Source organism: Lissotriton helveticus, chromosome 1_1, assembly GCF_964261635.1.
Source record: "Lissotriton helveticus chromosome 1_1, aLisHel1.1, whole genome shotgun sequence".
NCBI classification, from domain to species: domain Eukaryota; kingdom Metazoa; phylum Chordata; class Amphibia; order Caudata; family Salamandridae; genus Lissotriton; species Lissotriton helveticus.
The window spans coordinates 1,158,147,088-1,158,165,283 of NC_136057.1; the positions used below are offsets into that span (position 1 = coordinate 1,158,147,088).

At 36.0% G+C, this 18,196-nt stretch overlaps 1 protein-coding gene across 1 annotated transcript in view; it reads left to right on the plus strand.

Annotated features, from left to right (window-relative positions):
• Window positions 1–18,196, plus strand: part of LHFPL3 (LHFPL tetraspan subfamily member 3) — a 765,165-nt gene that overhangs the window by 245,652 nt on the left and 501,317 nt on the right. The window lies entirely within an intron of this gene.

Genomic DNA, 18,196 nt, shown 5'->3' on the forward strand with positions numbered 1-18,196 from the left:
CGGGGTACAAAATGTTACCCACTCGCTATGAGGGAGAGGAAAGAAAAGACGAGAACAAAAAGAAATGAGAAGTGTAGGTCCTCCTAGGTTTTGGTATCTACTTAAGAGAGGAGAGAACTAGTCTTGCCTCTTGTTGCTCTCGTCGGGCCGGCGCTGCAATACCCTACGGGTCCCCCGAAGAATCACTTTGGCAGAGATCTTTTTAGAGAACAGCCATTTGATGCATGCCGGTGTGTGGGGTGGGTCCTATTTGAGGGTGGTGTACTGCGTGCAAAGTGAATTAAAACTGCCTACGGGTTATCTTACTCTTCCCTTTCAGGTCCAGGGAGGTCCTAATTTGGCAGTTCGGGCTGGACTTTTCCCATGAGGAGCAGGGTCAAGACTGATTTGCATATGGTTGGGTCTAAACTGTGGTGGTATGTTGAGCAAAAGAACAATGGGTTTAACTGATGTCATTTGACTGGGGTGAATGTTTGATTTGTTCCGCATTCCGTCCATCATTTATGTGTCTTTTGCCCATTCTGACTCTAGCCTTAAGCGGCTTGCACTAAGGTGAATCAGTGTTAGTCGATGGGAGAGTAATATAAACAACTCTCTTGGATGAATTGTTAATTGTACAAAAATCCCTATTTAGTTATCTCATGCTTTCATACTCATCCACATACACTTCAATACCCCACAGACCCTATTAGTCAATCAATACATATATGATGAAATTGGCAAAGAAATACATGAAAAGGATATTTTATTTGAAATTCAATTTTTATATGCGACGCATTGGTTTACAGTATTGGGTTGTATCCAAGGAATGTGTGTGGGTCTAACGGAATATAGAAGGCTGTAGCCTCTAACACACATAAATAGATTAATTCCATAGGAAACAACTGTACTAGTGATGTGATTATTTGTTTCCACTGTATTTTTGGTCTCTCCTAGTTTTCTCGTATGTTTTTTTTACATTGTTATTTTATGGATGTATTGTTTTTAATATTTCTTACGCACTTGTAGTGTTTTTATCAGAAAAATTGAATATAAAAATTGAATTTCAAATGAAATATCCTTTTCATGTATTTCTTTGCCAATTTCATCAGATATGTTTTGATTGACTAATAGGGTCTGTGGGGTCTTGAAGTGTATGTGGATGAGTATGAAAGCATGAGATAACGAAATAGGAATTTTTGTACAATTAACAATTCATCCAAGAGAGTTGTTTCTTTTACTTACCTGTGGTACCCCCTCTCTTGGCTTTTGGGGTCACTCCCTTGCTTTTGGAGTTAGTCGATGGGAGAGCCAGACCTTGCAACAGCGAAATTCGAAATTGGGAGATTTTCACTGTAAGGACATGTGAAACCTAACTTACATATGTCCTACTTTTTAATCACACAGCACCCTACCCCCTGAGCTGGAAGGGCCTACTCTAGGGGTGACTAACATATAATAAAAGGATGGTTAAGGCTGGGTAGGTGTTAATTCTGCCATGTTGAAATAGTAGGTTTAAAACTACATTGTGGGATGCAGGAGTGAGGCCTGAGAGATAGGTCTAGAGCTAAAGTAGTAGGTGGCACAATCGGTGCCGATGCCCAGTAGCAGCATTTAATGTACAGACCCTGGGTACTGCAGTACCACTTACCAGGGAGTTACAAGTAAATTAAATGTGCCAAACAGGTATATACCAATTGCATCATGTTTTTCGGGAGACATCATGAGCACTTTAGCATTGGTTAGTAGTGAAAAAGTGAGCAGCAAGAGGACCAAAAGGGAAAAAGTCTGCGGAGTGGCCACTCAAATGATTTTCAGTCTTTTCCAACACAAAGACTGTTTGTTATGTTTGCTAAAAGCCAAGTAGTGTACTTTCTGTGTATGACATCACAGCGATAAGCACTGAAAAGGCATTGACAAAGCCAATAGAGTTGTATTTAATAACAAGCAGATGTGCATGCAGAATTAATTTTTTCGTGTTTTAACCCATTGAACACGGCTCGAATTCCGCTGCGGTGCAGGTGATTTATGGAGTGGGCGTGTTTCATTCGGCTCCCGGCCATCCTGCGCACACGCCCACTGTGAGGTTGGACGGCTGGGAGCCGTCTGACACACCAAAAGAGTTAATACATTAAAGACAAGCCCATTGGCTTTGATCAGTTCTGTATGCACATTCCATTCCAGTGTTTTTTAAGCTCAGCCTTCCATTATCAACTTGGAACAGTCTTGTGTAAATCAGTCTTGCCCTGCCAAAAAAGGGACAGTATGACCCAAAATGCTTTCACTTTTGAACAACAGTACATGAAATCTAAGAAATCTTTTGGTCTTTGGTAAGGTTAAGCTGGATTCCCTAGAAAACAATGTGGTGCAAATCCCACGTCTTGGCTTCTGTAATTTGTATTATCCTTTTAATGTGTGTTACAGGTGAACCTTATCCAATTTAAAATGTCAATGAAATCCAGAAAGGCTTCCATTTATGCCATTTATGCCCTGTTTGAGGGAGGCAATAGCCTGTCTCTGAGATACTGCCATCTGAGAATCAGACATCAATAACAAGGTGGAGCCAGAGGTGGGTGTAGTGCCAATCAAAAGACAGTATCCTGGTCTCGGCCACCGCCAGTGTCCAAGCAAAGCCCCACAAAGTAAGAATCATTTGGCAGTGCTTGCAGGCCAGATTTTACATTGTAGAAGATAGTGTATTGGTGTGGGATCCCGCCATCTCATAACTGGTGGTCTTTCCCACCTCACCCTCTTCTGAGTTTAGGGAATCCCGGGGATTTCCCACCAGCCTGCTGTGCATGTTACTATTTTTGCACCCCAAGGCACTCTAGTAATCCCTATGATTAAGTTCCTTGGTGAGAACATGGACCACCAACAAAAGAGGACTCCACAGGTTGATCTAACAGTAAGTATCACTAGAGCTCGAGAGCTGACTTGGTCTGTTCAGATCTTCTTTGTCTGAGAAGTGTAGTAGTATTTGCTGAACACAGCCATGCGCACACACACCCACACAGAAATGCTCAAGCTCATTCATGCATACTTATACATTTTACTTTCTGCAGTTAGTCAAGTAAATATTCTTACATAGTGACCGCAATCAGCATTTATTTCCAGAAAGGAGCAATGAGCATACGTTGATAACAGTATTGAGCTAAGCTCTTCTTTGTGCACTGATGTAACCCCAATTTGTGTCAATCAATCAATCATAAAACTTTATTTCGGTCATTACGACCATTGATACAACCATGTGCTGGACTCTGACCAATGACAGTAAGGTGACAACTTCAATTAAACTGTTCCAAAATAAATAAATCATCTTGTTAATACAGAGCACCGAATGTATGGAAACTGACTAACAACCTTGATACATTAAAAAGGCTGGACAGTGGCTGCTGCATGTCTCACATCAGTGTATATGATTCCTGCATTTAATCTGCACAGGCTTCATTTAATCCGTACAAGCTCCATGTAAGCTGCACACACTTCATTTCAGCCTCACAATCTCCATTTAATCTGCAGTTCAGCATTAAGCCTTTTATCTGAGTAACAAGGACCGTGATGAATGTTGTCATGTAATTGCTTGTGACTTTAAATTATTGCGGACATTATATGTTTCCCTAAATATCTCTTCTGCTACATAACTTGCTTAATTTAGAAGGCCGGTGAGGGGTTTGTGGTGCCAAGTCGATTACTGTGTTGTAAAGAAAAACCTGCCCTACAGAAAATGCTATTTTTTAAATAATAGTTTCCGGACCTAATATTTTTAATTTCGCGCCCTTTAAACGTTTGTATTCATTTCCGAAAGGCTTTTAAAAAAAATCTTCAGTTATATTGTGTGGAGGTCTTTTGTATCAAAATAGGGATTGGTAACGAATTTTGTACCTACAATGATGGTAAAAGTAGTGCTAATTATTGTTCTTCAAGCTTAAGTAAATTTGGGCATTAAAATGTAAAAAGCAGATCTGATGATGCCAGGAGGGTTGCCTTGGCTATCACCCTGCCACGCGCAGTGAGGGGTCATTCTTGGAGAATTCGAAGTCTTCACTGTTGTCCTGCTGCAGACTGATCCGGCTGAGCTGTGGAGGGGCAGCCATTGGAGGGGTACTCTCTGAGCTGTTGAGCTCTGAGACTACTGTGTAAAAATTCTCAATAACATGAATGGAATTGTAGACCAAGATGGCCAACTATGGAAATGTGTATCTGCAAGAAGGTTGTCATATTTCTATAAGTGTTCTACTCAATTTAGGTTCACATTCATTTCATCAGTATTAAGTCTAACGGTTCACTGATAGAATATTGATTACAAAAATATCAAAGTTCTAAATATCGATAAAAAAATATACACTGCAAAAATATCGACTCCTGTAACTAAACAGGTAAGTACAAAACTATTGAATTAAAGATATTGATGTAAAGAATAGCGAATTAAATATATATACAATAGAATCATATATATTAAATATTAATATTAATTTTAACAAAATAAATGTAATGTAATATATATATTTACAAAATATAACAAATAAACGTAATTTAAAAAATAAACACAGAAACATAATAATGTATACATATATATATATATATTTACTTTATCTTATTTAATAAACTATTATCTTTAATTTATTTTAAAATTGTAAACTTATATAAAAATTAAATATATATACATATATATATATATATATATATATATATTCACTGAAAAAAACATAGGTTTTACACACGTTATAGTTAGGAAGTAGCATTTACAAAACCTATGAAATTCACTGAAAAAAACATAGGTTTGACACCAGTTATAGTTAGCTGGAAATTTTACTGATATAAAACCAATGAAATTCCACGTTATAGTTAGTTGGACTCACTATAACTTGCGCGTGTAATGCACTGCTGATGACGTCACATATTACATCACTCATGACATCACTGATGACACCATCCTTGTGACACAGTGACAGACCTCCTTTCACTGTAATCTAACCCTTGAAACGCATATTCAAAAATAGAAACTAAAATGTTCAAAAAAATGGAGATACTCATACCAGTTACAACAACCAATTCAATAATTCCACCATCTATATACACATGCACTAATTCACCAACAGTTCTATATAGTCACTCATACATATATTCACTAATCATATGTAGTGATACACCTACACATCCTGTTACACACCGACAGTCATCCAAAAGTTATTCACACACATACTCACACATGCAAATAAACTATTGAACATCCATTTATTTGCATAAACAGCTATACACACACTACCACTTTACTTCTAAGGAAACTTACACATACTTACTCTCTTAAAAAATCACTTATAGAAACACATACTAATTTAAACAGGAACTCTTACAATACCTCACTCTCACATATACTCACTTATATACATCAATATTCACATATACTACATTAAAACATATGTAGTTACTGATAAAGACACTAATAAGAGAGTCATTCACTCACTAACACAGACATATACACACTCATCCACACATACAGTCCTGCACATATGCTGTCTTCAAAACACATACAAACAGAGACTCAGTCATTCTTGCATCTATGTACTAAGTAATACCCCCACCAAACCATGCAAACACTCATACTGATACTAAGAAAAACATCTAATAACCTATATACATACACATGTACCTACTCATCAACCCATGCAGCCACTTATACACAAAGTGAAACACTAATACATATATTTAAAAATTTAAGCATTACTCAGTAATATATGTATTCACTAAGATATTCAATAATATATACATATATAACACATATTTATTTTTCAGAAAGACACACATTCACTGGATGGTGTCATCAGTGATGTCATGAGTGATGTAATATGTGACGTCATCAGCAGTGCATTACACGCGCAAGTTATAGTGAGTCCAACTAACTATAACGTGGAATTTCATTGGTTTTATATCAGTAAAATTTCCAGCTAACTATAACTGGTGTCAAACCTATGGTTTTTTCAGTGAATTTCATAGGTTTTGTAAATCCTACTTCCTAACTATAACGTGTGTAAAACCTATGGTTTTTTCAGTGAATTTCATTGGTTTTTAAAATGCGAATTCAGAAATATCTTGTGTATACAACCTATACTTTTGTCCATAAAGTTCTGGCAATATTTTTTTCGGAAACAAGCCGTTTTCTTCACTGTTCAAGTTGCATAGAAACTCCTTGTAAAGCGATACAGAATTAGAAAGTCTGTACCTTGCCTTTTTTTCAACGCATTAAAATTTGCCTGTAAATAAAAATAGCCTTTCTAAACTTTGGTGCACGACCCGGTGTGCGCACTCTCGGCAACAGTTCTCAATAAAATGGATAGCGCATTTCCAGGCTTTCGTGCGCGACCGTGTGCACGCACCCACCTACATATTTTGTGAAAACTATGCAATCTGAACTTATTGAATTTCTTCATAGACCCATCAAAGAACTTATACTACGTCAAAGACACTAAACCTAGGCTTCTTTTTTATTATTATGAAAATTTTCATTAAATGGAGCCGAATGTCTTTTTAAACTTTCGTGTGTGACCGAATGTACACACCTTGCTATTTTCAAAAAAATATATAAAAGGTTTTATACTTTAACAATTGTATGCTTGAATCGAGCTCAAAAGATATATTAAATCCGAATATGTTTGAATTTACTTCTTTTCACGTTTTGAAACTTCGCTGAATTAGACCGCTACTTCCAAATGGCGTACGTGACTAGATACTATCACCGCGTACACGTCCTGAGACGCGCATGTGAAGTCATGTGACTTGAAAACAACACTTCCAATTGGTTCTTAGTAGTTTCTATTCTGCAATTTACACGGAGGACTCCACCCACTTCCCTCACTATCTTTTGTACTCTCAAAAGAGAACAACGTTCAACACCCTTCGGAAGACTTTGCTGAAATGGCTGCCGCCCCGCATTCATCTTCCGAATCTGAAGGAAATGAGCGACTACCTTTAAAAAGAAAAAAGGAATCTTTTATTTGGCAATTTTTCACTTATCCTGAAGAACAAAAGAAAGCAAATGCGCCAAAAGTTACCTGCACGATATGCAATTCGGTTCTCTCAAGAGGAAATCCAAGAAAAAAATATTCCTTTTCCATACATACCATGATGCGGCATGTCAAACAAGTGCACCCTGTGGAATTTGCAAAGGCATCGACAAGAGCCCTGGCCACGCTATTACCATCAGAGGTGGCCAGCACATCTTCTGGTGGACGACCTGTATCTCCATCGAGTGCTGTGATGAACTTGAGACCATATCTTGCAAAGGTGCACATGAAATGCAACGAGTGTGGAGAAATTCTTCTGTACGGAGAGCAGAGCCTCATTCTTACTAAACTAAAAATTGAGAGTCATAAATGCCCAGAGAAAAGATAAATTTCTTCATTTCATTTTGATCCTGTGTCACACTTGAAAATGTTGTTGCAAGTTTAAAAAATAAAAAACAACATAACAGTTGTTTAAAAAAAAAAAAAAAAGTTCTTTTCAGAACTAACTCATTGTACCAAAAACAGCTCCAGGAGCATATTATAAAGGTTAAACCTCCACGACCGCTTTGGAAACTCCTGCTTTAAACCTTTACATTTCATTTTTAAACCATACACACGTTTTTTTTCAAAGCTGCATATTAAACGCCTAAACATGTATTTAGTCGTCCACATGCAGGCACTTTCAATTACATGACTTATTTAAGTGGAATCCCTGTAATGTTGCATATCTTTCCAAAAATACACCAGTGCCTATTATTATAATGATTTTTTTTCATTCTTCATCAGTGATATTATTTTTTACATATAATGAAAATCACTATGACTTTTTAAACGACAAAGCTTACGCGGTAAAAATCACTCTGCATTTGCTTCCCTTTAAGAATGTAGTTTATCTACCCCACGCATGTGAACCTTGATGTTTTCATCTGGCAGCGAATTCCGGCCTTGAATAACAAGACATGAACAACAGCCTTATTGTCACAAAAACAAGCTAGCGTAGCATCTGTTCGCGAACATATCTTTCACTTAGCTAATATTCACAGACAACACCATTCCTTATAAAAGAGTGGCCTTCCTTTACAATTTACTGAGGTGACTCCCTTAATTTTAAACACATCCTACACTTCAAGACACGCTATTTTTTTATAACTACTAACCAATGGTTTATTGACCGGACTGCCAAAAATTATATCAAGTCATTCTGCTACTATTCACTCCATGCTCTAGGACCTATTTCTGTGGACTTCCTGTTGAACTGCCAGTGCTGCGACGTTTGTGTTCCCATCTCGTTTATTTCAAAATGGATGTCCCTCCTGTCTTCGCAAACAAGCCGGAACACTTAGAACTATTTCGCCAGAAGATGCTTGACTACTACGGCATCTTAGCACTCTCGACTCTGAATACTTCATATCGATTATCATTTCGATATTCCTATTTCACCTGTGTGCAGCCTGTATTTCATTGCCTGAGCTGTGATTTCATGTGGGCCCTGGACTTATGTCTCTGCACCTTGGTACCTCCTGAAGTGAATTACAATCATCTCATGAATCCGTTAATTGATCATGAACAACTTTGTTGCAACGGAGGGATTATGGCCTTTGCAGCGATACAAGGAGTTCTGGGTCATTGGGATATATTCGCAGCGGCGCAAGATTTCCTGACAGACAGCTACATTGAAAACCCACCGAGCTGTCCTCTGATGGTACTAGAGGCTCCGATAATAACAGATCATGAATGCTGCTTTCCTTTTTTCAATTGGATGGCTGACATGTTTTCGGATCATAACAGTGACTTCCTGTTAGAAGCAATTGCTGCCTACTTCGCCTATACAATCCTGAGTTGACTGTTATGCAAGCCATTGACGTCCACATTTCGTTTTGCCTCCCTATATTTTTCACGTTTTCTTGCATACTTTCTTAACATGAACAGACCTATTGGCTTTACTAACAGTGGACATTATAATTTCCTACTGGTTAAATTTTGATCTTTTATGTGGACAAATTTTTTTTTCTTCAGCTACTCGATTTTGAACTTTATTTTTTATTAAAGTCTAATCTCAACAATTCTATTGTATATCTTATCTTATGTTATTCCAAACGTACTCGAACCAAAACTCGCTAATATATGCTACATGTGCCCTAATTAATGTGTAAATATAGAATGAATTTTTTATAACTGTAAACGCCATTTCGCATTTGAACTGCTTAATTCCGCCTCAGACACCTCTGATCATTTAATTTTCCATAAACTGAAATATTTTCATTACATACATGCACCTCTCGCCATTTTGTCCGTTTTGGCGCGTTTTTTTCCCCTTACACAATAGCATAACAGAAACGTGATAGTGCTTCGCATACAGAGAGCTGATTGATAAAGACATAATGTCTAACCACTAGCATTTTCATGTATCGTTCCTAAACTGAAAGGCCAGAGACCTTCTTCCATTTATTAAAATATAATATACTTCCTCATAAGAGTGTATAATTAATTTTGCAAAACCATATTAATTTTTCATCAACTATACCGTTTGTATTCTATGTACTACTGACTATACCGATTACTTTGTTTTTTGCAATATCTCTACTCGTATTAGATTAGAAACTTGCCTTGAAAACAGTGCATTTCTGAATAAACATTTCAAATATACACGTTCTCTCTTTTAATCCATAATCTCAACTAAAATGATTGTATATTGAAACAGTATTCATGTGTTCCACGTAACTTCAGCTGTACTAACTTAATATTTTCTTTTGTCGACCTGATTTACTCATACTAGAACCCACAGCCCTATAACAGCCCGTTAACCCTTTCTTAGTAGGTCGCGCACCATGCAGACAGTTGTACCTCTGTAAAAAAATTATTTATTACTCTTCTCAAGCACCGTCGCAGTTCCGCTCCACTCAGTGTTAATCACTGCTCCCACGCTTCTACAGACCAGACGCTATGTCGTATTTCACTCCTTATCACGCTTTAATCTCCACAATAACAAACACTTCTCCGCCAGCCACCAGAGAACAGAGTGCACATGCAAAGGCACTAAGTAGTGAAATACAACATACCCTCTGCTCTATGGAAACAATTCTGAAAGAAAACATTCACTAGCGCTTCAAAAAAGCATTTGAATTATATAAATAGTTTTTTGAAAACGTTCCAACTACTTTGATGCGACTATCTGTGTGTGCCTCCACAGCAAAATTCCTCAGCCCGGACTGAAGGCAGACACAGACAGACACACACACACACAATAAGATAACACAGGGCAACGGAGACGGAAAACAGAAGAGAGATGAAGATGCAGTCAAACAGCAGGAGTGACAGAGATATTTTTATACTCCGTTTGGTACCTCAATTTACGAACACATTTACTGCACAAATCTGTGTACAACCTCATGGTCAGAACTTTTCATTTTATTTTACTCGACCACCTGCCCTTCTCACCCTACGCCCACCAATGCAGGCCGCGGCCACAAACCGCACTATAATTTTGTCGTCTGACACAAACTTTAAGAATTCATTAAGCATTACCACTTTTTCAAGACCGTATCACATGTAATGTACCAACTTTTCATTTTATTTTACTCGACCACCTGCCCTTCTCACCCTACGCCCACCAATGCAGGCCGCGGCCACAAACCGCACTATAATTTTGTCGTCTGACAGAAACTTTAAGAATTCATTAAACATTACCACTTTTTCAAGACGGTATCACATGTAATATACCAACTTTTCATTTTATTTCACTCAACCACCTGCCCCTCTCACCCTACACCCACCAATGCAGGCCGCATCCAGAAACCGCACTCTAATTTTGTCGTGTGACAGAAAGTTTACGAATTCATTAACCATTAACATTTTTTCACGACGGTATCACATGTAATTTACCATTTCTCTCTCTATCTGCTAATATCATTTTTTCACTTCATAAACAACTTCTCTCATTATATATAAAAGCTTCAAAATCACACAAATAATTACTCTTTATATTAAACATATTTTATACTTCATATTTCACATTTAAATTAAAAATAGTTTTAGAAATACAACACATTATGACAGCCAAAAATGAGTTTAGTTTCAAACTATGAGGAAAATCAATCCTTGTTTGTGAGTAAACCATATTTTACTGTACATGACAAAACAAACAATCATATTTCCTCCCGCAAAATTTTGTATTCAAATTTACATTTCAGTTGGTTGTCCCTCACAATATTTTGAATGTCACATAAAAGTCACCCATGACCCACTGCCATCTCTGCCTGTTTCCATGGTAACACCTCATTCTGCACCTGGCTGAAGGCACAGGTCAAAAGTTCATATCTCAACGTTCTACAGCAAACTAACAACACTGTTTTCCCTCCAAAAACACCTGCCTATCCACAGCTCTGTTACATGTCATGTCAAACAGAATCTTCCTCTGCAACATCAGACTCTGCATCGGTACTTACTTAAGTAAGTAAGTAAATCGATTATTGTGATGATTATTTAAAATCTTACAATATTACACATCTCAGACAGTACTTACTTATAAATGCAGAAACAACTCAATTAACACAAGGGCTCTTTTCAGAACCACCTTATATCAAACCACTCAAACTTCTGTTTTATCTCCATTTTCACACTCTTGTAAATAGGTGTGCGCGTCCGAGTGCGCGCACCCCGCAACCTTATTTTAAAAATATATATATATATATATATATTTTTTCGCGTTTAAGGGCCTTACTGCACACCCTGAGAGAACCTATGCAGCAAAACAATCTCTACCTTCTCCCCTTTCCATGTTCTAACACTGTGAAACGAGAATATATTTACTCGCGCGCACCCCGCAACTTTTTTCGAAAAAAAAATATATATATATTTTCGCGTTTAGGGTCCTTACTGCACACCCTGAGAAAACCTACGCAGCAAAACAATCTCTACCTTCTCCCCTTTCCATGTTCCAATGCTTTGAAATGACAATATATTTACTCGCAGTGACAAAATGGCGGTCAACACTTCCTGATTTCCTTCGAATCGAACGTTAACAGACGTCACGCAGCAAAAAAAAATTCCGCCCGCGCGCAGCCGCTTGAGTGCGCGCACCCGTGCGCGCTTATAGATATATAATTGACTTTTACTTTAATTTTCTCAACAACTACTGAACGGATTTACACCATTCCACAAAAAGCGTAATCTGCGAGCCGGACTCTACAGTTTTGCCAAATTTCTTATAAATCCATTCAGCCGTTCGACCTGTAGCCGTGTCTAAACGTCCTATGGAAAATAACATGGAGAAAACACGTTTTGGGACCCCCCTTTTATCTCAGCCCCCACTTCACCAATCCCCCCCAAATCTTCAGGGAAGGAGCACAGCGGACCGAGCCATATTCTTTGAGAAATTCGCAAAGATTCATCCACCAGGGCCAAAGTTAATCTAAATAGAATGTTGACGATTTCCTATGGAAACTAGGTCCTAACTATAACTACCTACTGGCGACCGCCAGTAGGTAATATATATATATATATTTATATATGATTAAAAATAAAAATAAAACATTCTAGAATAAATTAAAACATTAAACTTAAAAAATATATATTGAAACTTAAATTGCTCAATACAATAAGTGCAGCAGTAGGGAAAGTTTTGGATAGCAAAAAAATACAATTTAATATTCCCACTCAAATGAGTGCAACAGTAGGGAAAGTATTGGATAGCGGAAATGTAAAAATGACTATACCCACTCCAAAGAGTGGAACAGTAGGGTAAGTGTTGGATAGCAGAGGGGTAAAAATTACTACTCCCACTCCAGTGAGAGTAAAAGTAGGGATAGTGTTGAATAGCGGAGGGGAAAACATTACTATTCCCACTCCAGTAAGTGCAACAGTAGGGAAAGCGTTGGATAGTGAGGAAGAGAAATTACTGATCCCACTCCAAAGAGTACAACAGTAGGGAAAGTGTTGGAAAGCAAAAGGGTAAACAATACTATTCCAACTCCAGTGAGTGCAACAGTAGGAAAAGTATTGGATACCGGAGGGGGAAAATGTACTATTCCCACTCCAGTGAGTGCAACAGTAGGGAAAATGTTGGATAGCGAAGGTGTAAAATTTACTATTCCACCTCCAGTGAATGCAACAGTAGGGAAAGTGTTGGATAGCAATGAAAAAGAAATTACTATTCACACTCAAACATTTCTTTTTAAATTAAAATAATGAAACAAATTAATAAAAAATATTTAAAAATAAATATAAAAATAACACATTTTAAAAATTAATTACATATAACAAAAACCTAGAAATATTATATACATTTAATTAAATAATACATTTGCAAAAAAAAATCTTTTAAACAAAAAAATTTACAAACAAAAAAATTAATGAAAACATAAATGTATTTCTTTAATTTCCTACCCTATAACAGCACACCAATAACAAAACACTTCAACATTTTTAATTACATGGAAAGCTTTTATAAAAAAATTTGGGTTAGGGCGATATAATGTATATACAAGATTGAAAGGAAATCCGAATCTATCCGAGGAAATCACTTCGGGGACTATTCTTGGAGAATGGGAAAGAAAAGGGCTCAGAAAGGTTGGAGACATCTTGGGCCAGCAGGGAGTCTACCAGTTCTCTGAATTACAAACTAAATTTGCATTAGATAAAAGACAATTCTTTAAGTATCTACAAATTAGGACTTTTTTATACAATAAGAAGGGTGGTCCGTCGGGGTTTAACAAGAATGCAATCATGGAAGTGATACAAACAGGGGAAGATTGCACCATTAAGAGATTCTATGCAGAACTGTTGGCCTCAAAGGAGGATGATATAGAGAAATGGGCAAGTAAGTGGAAACATAGCCTGAACATTAGTGAGGAAATTTTTGATATCTCTTTAGAAATGGGATATACATTGTTATGTTCGGCGCCTCTGCAGGCACAACACTACAAAACATTATTTCACTTATACCATACGCCTGCTAAAATAGCTCAATGGGGTGGCATAACTGGAACTAATTGCTTCAGATGTGGGGATTCTGAAGCAGATTTAGTACATATTTTTGCAACATGTCCCCACTTGCAGCCAATGATAAAAAATATTGAGGGTTTTTTTCAAGGCTTAGTAATAGATGTGACTCTCACAGCGCCAGTTATTCTCTTGGGGGTAAAAGAAGAAGGAAATGAACAGCAACAGAATAACCTCAGGGTAGGCGAGAGGTGGGAATATTTTTTGTTCATGGCTATGGCAGTACTGAGACTCATTATTGCATCGGCATGGTTGGACCCTAAAGCACCATCATATCATCAGTGGCTGGCTAAATTACTCTCAATTTATAATTTGGAAATAGAGATTTATGCAAGAAAGGGGAAAAAGGGTTGGAAAACTGGTAGGCAGATCTGGGGACCTATAATCAGATGGAAGGAAGAGAGTCTGGATTGAAACTTATGTTGTAAGTATTTATTGGTTTGGGAGGACTCGGATAGAGAATGTTGAAAATGTTAATACTGTTTGACATGTATCGAGATTACATAATATTGTGTTTCTTCTTGTTTCTTCTTTTTCTTTTCTGCCATCATGCTTAGATATCTATAAGGTAAATGCTACTGTTGTGCCCTGTGTGTATGTAAAAATATGGGAAAAATCTGTCAATAAAAAAATTTAAAAAAAAAAAAAAAGAGAGTAAAAGTAGGGATAGTGTTGAATAGCGGAGGGGAAAACATTACTATTCCCACTCCAGTAAGTGCAACAGTAGGGAAAGTGTTGGATAGTGAGGAAGAGAAATTACTGATCCCACTCCAAAGAGTACAACAGTAGGGAAAGTGTTGGAAAGCAAAAGGGTAAACAATACTATTCCAACTCCAGTGAGTGCAACAGTAGGAAAAGTATTGGATACCGGAGGGGGAAAATGTACTATTCCCACTCCAGTGAGTGCAACAGTAGGGAAAGTGTTGGATAGCGAAGGTGTAAAATTTACTATTCCACCTCCAGTGAATGCAACAGTAGGGAAAGTGTTGGATAGCAATGAAAAAGAAATTACTATTCACACTCAAACATTTCTTTTTAAATTAAAATAATGAAACAAATTAATAAAAAATATTTAAAAATAAATATAAAAATAACACATTTTAAAAATTAATTACATATAACAAAAACCTAGAAATATTATATACATTTAATTAAATAATACATTTGCAAAAAAAAATCTTTTAAACAAAAAAATTTACAAACAAAAAAATTAATGAAAACATAAATGTATTTCTTTAATTTCCTACCCTATAACAGCACTCCAATAACAAAACACTTCAACATTTTTAATTACATTTATTTACATAATTAACATAATTAATAATCAATTAAAAATATTATTATATAAAATAAAAAAACAGTATAATATCCACATCACACACTTAAAATGAATTCATCAATAAAAAATAAATTACTTCCCACCCTTTGCACCTATAAAAACCACAACACACACCTAAAATAATTACAAAATTACCATAATTAATTACCAATTAATGAATTAAAATTAATGAACAACTAATTATCAATTCATCAATAAAAAATAAAGTACATCCCACCATTCTCACCCTTTACACCTATAAAAACCAAAACACACACCTAAAATTAATTACACAATTACCAAAATTAACAATTAATTAATCATCAATTTAAATCAAATTACTTCCCACCCTTCCCACCCTTTACACCAAAATTAATTACCAATTTAATAATTGAAATTAATTAACATCCAGTTATTAATTCATCAATTAAAAATATTCCCACCCGTTACACCTATAGACACCACGAAACACACCTAAAATGGATGACACAATTATAATTAATTACGAATTAATTATTAAAATTAATTAACAACCAATTATTCATTAACTAATAATAATTTAATTTACATATTTAACACTATAATATATCAATTAAACAAATATTAATACATAAATATTTATCAATACACTTAATATAATTAAATTAATTTCCGTCCTATCCCCTATAAACCCACAATCCGCTATGGACTAAAAATGGAAAATTCCATAATTTTTTTAAAATTACATTTAATTTAATTACTTCCCACCCTATTCCCCTATAAACCCACAACCCGCTACAAAACAAAAAACTGCAAAATTTAAATAAAAATAAATGAATACATTTAATGTAATGAAATTACTTTCCACCCTATAAACCCACAACCGCTATGGAACTAAAAGCGCAAAATAGAAAAAAAGTCAAAATAAATAACTACAAAAAATGTAACACATATATTAAAAATACAAACAATTCTTATACAAAAAAACATACATCACATTCATATAAAATATATACTAAATACATCACATTAATAAAAACGATATTTTAACAACTATATTTTTGCAAACGATATTAAACACTGTGATATTTTTAAATCAATATTACTTACATTAGATCATTATTCTTGACCACGATATTCTTGCTGTTGATATTTATGACCCACGATATTTCTGACTCGATATTTGTGCAATTCAATATTTCTGACTCGATATTCTGTCTCTGCACCAAGTCTAACTATAGGTGGAAGTTGTCTTCCTTTATAACAGTGTTTTTTTCGGTGTACCAAGTTTAGATATATGTGCAAGTTGTCTTCTTTTACTACAGTGTTTTTTTTGTAGTTTTGTGGAACTTGTCTTCTTGTACTTTAGGGTTTTTTGGAGGATGCGAAGTCTGGAGTTGTCTTCTTTTACAACATGGTGTTTTGGAGGTATGTAATGCAGATATGGAAGGAAATTGTTTGCTTTTCCAACAGTGCTTTTCTGGGCGAGACCATGGTAAGTCTAGATTGAGGATTAGATTGACATTTTAAACTGGGGTTTTTCTTTTCCGAATGGACCTCTTTACATTGGATCATTGTTACCTTTTGTTCTCTGGAGATGGAGAATATATGGTGCTGCTGAAGTGGAAAAGGCTGTACCTCATAATCTGTCAGAGGGATTTTAAAACTATGATGATTGTTTCTTTCCCAAAATCCACCTAGATTTGGATCTTGGTGTTGTCTGTGTGCCCCTGAAAATGCAATTAGTGCTGTTCAGTTAGTTTATCAAATACGTATATAAGTCCTATGATAGGGAGTGAGTGCCATAGCAGGAAATTTCATTTGGAGGGTAAGGAATTAAACAGGGCATTTGTTATGCTGTTATCAGATGTTTCTATAGACTCATTATTCTTAGTTCCACATCTACCTACCATGAAAATATACATATGTCACCAAGCTAGGCTGATGTGGAGTTAAGAATAGTAAATCTACACTTCTCTGTGTGTGTATGTATTTATGTAAGTACTGACAGCCTTGGTCACACAACCAATGCGCTACCATTGTGTCAGTTTTCTACCACACTTCATCATAGAAACAAAAGAAACACAAGCAGAGAACCAATTGAATATTTATGTCTAAAAAAGAATTATGATGAATCGTGAATTTAACTCATTCATTCCTTATGATCACACTTGATTTGTTGTTGAATTACATAATTGAGCCCAAGAGGGCCAGTTTTAGAAAAACACAGCATATTATTATGTGCTTGATGGCACTCACTACATTTGTACGCAATTCCACAAATTTCAAATATCATACTGATTCATGAACCAAAAGCATTAGTATCTAATCATCACAGTTGCACTTCACAATTACGCCTAAGTTGGAAAATTCATTAATACATTTTTATGTTTCTATGTTCAACTCATTTTGTGCATTACAACAAGCTTCATGAGAGGACAACTTTTTAGAAAATGTTCCACCGCCCTTAACCCATCGTTGTGGTGAATGCTCGTATATAACTTGTTACATCGAGAGATATGAGCAAATAGTCGTCATCCCATGGAATGTGATATTTGATCTTCAAGAAATCTGCAGTGTTTTGTATGACTGATGGCAAGTTTTGTATATTGTCTTGTAAAAAATAGTCAATGTATTTTGACGTATTTTCAAGCAAGCCATCCACTGCAGATATTATCGCCTAACAGAGGGCGTGACAAGGTCTTTATGAACCTTAGTGATTAAATACATGACCAGTGTCTTAGGGTCATCGTTACGCTAAAACATGTGCTCACTCTGACTGAGTAAACCATTGTTTCACCGCTCAATTAAATCAATTTTGAACTGTGCCTTCACTTGGATAATGTCACTATGACTCCATTGAGCGTAACATTCAATATTGCCCAACTGATTGTATGCCTCTTTCTTGTATGCTTCTACT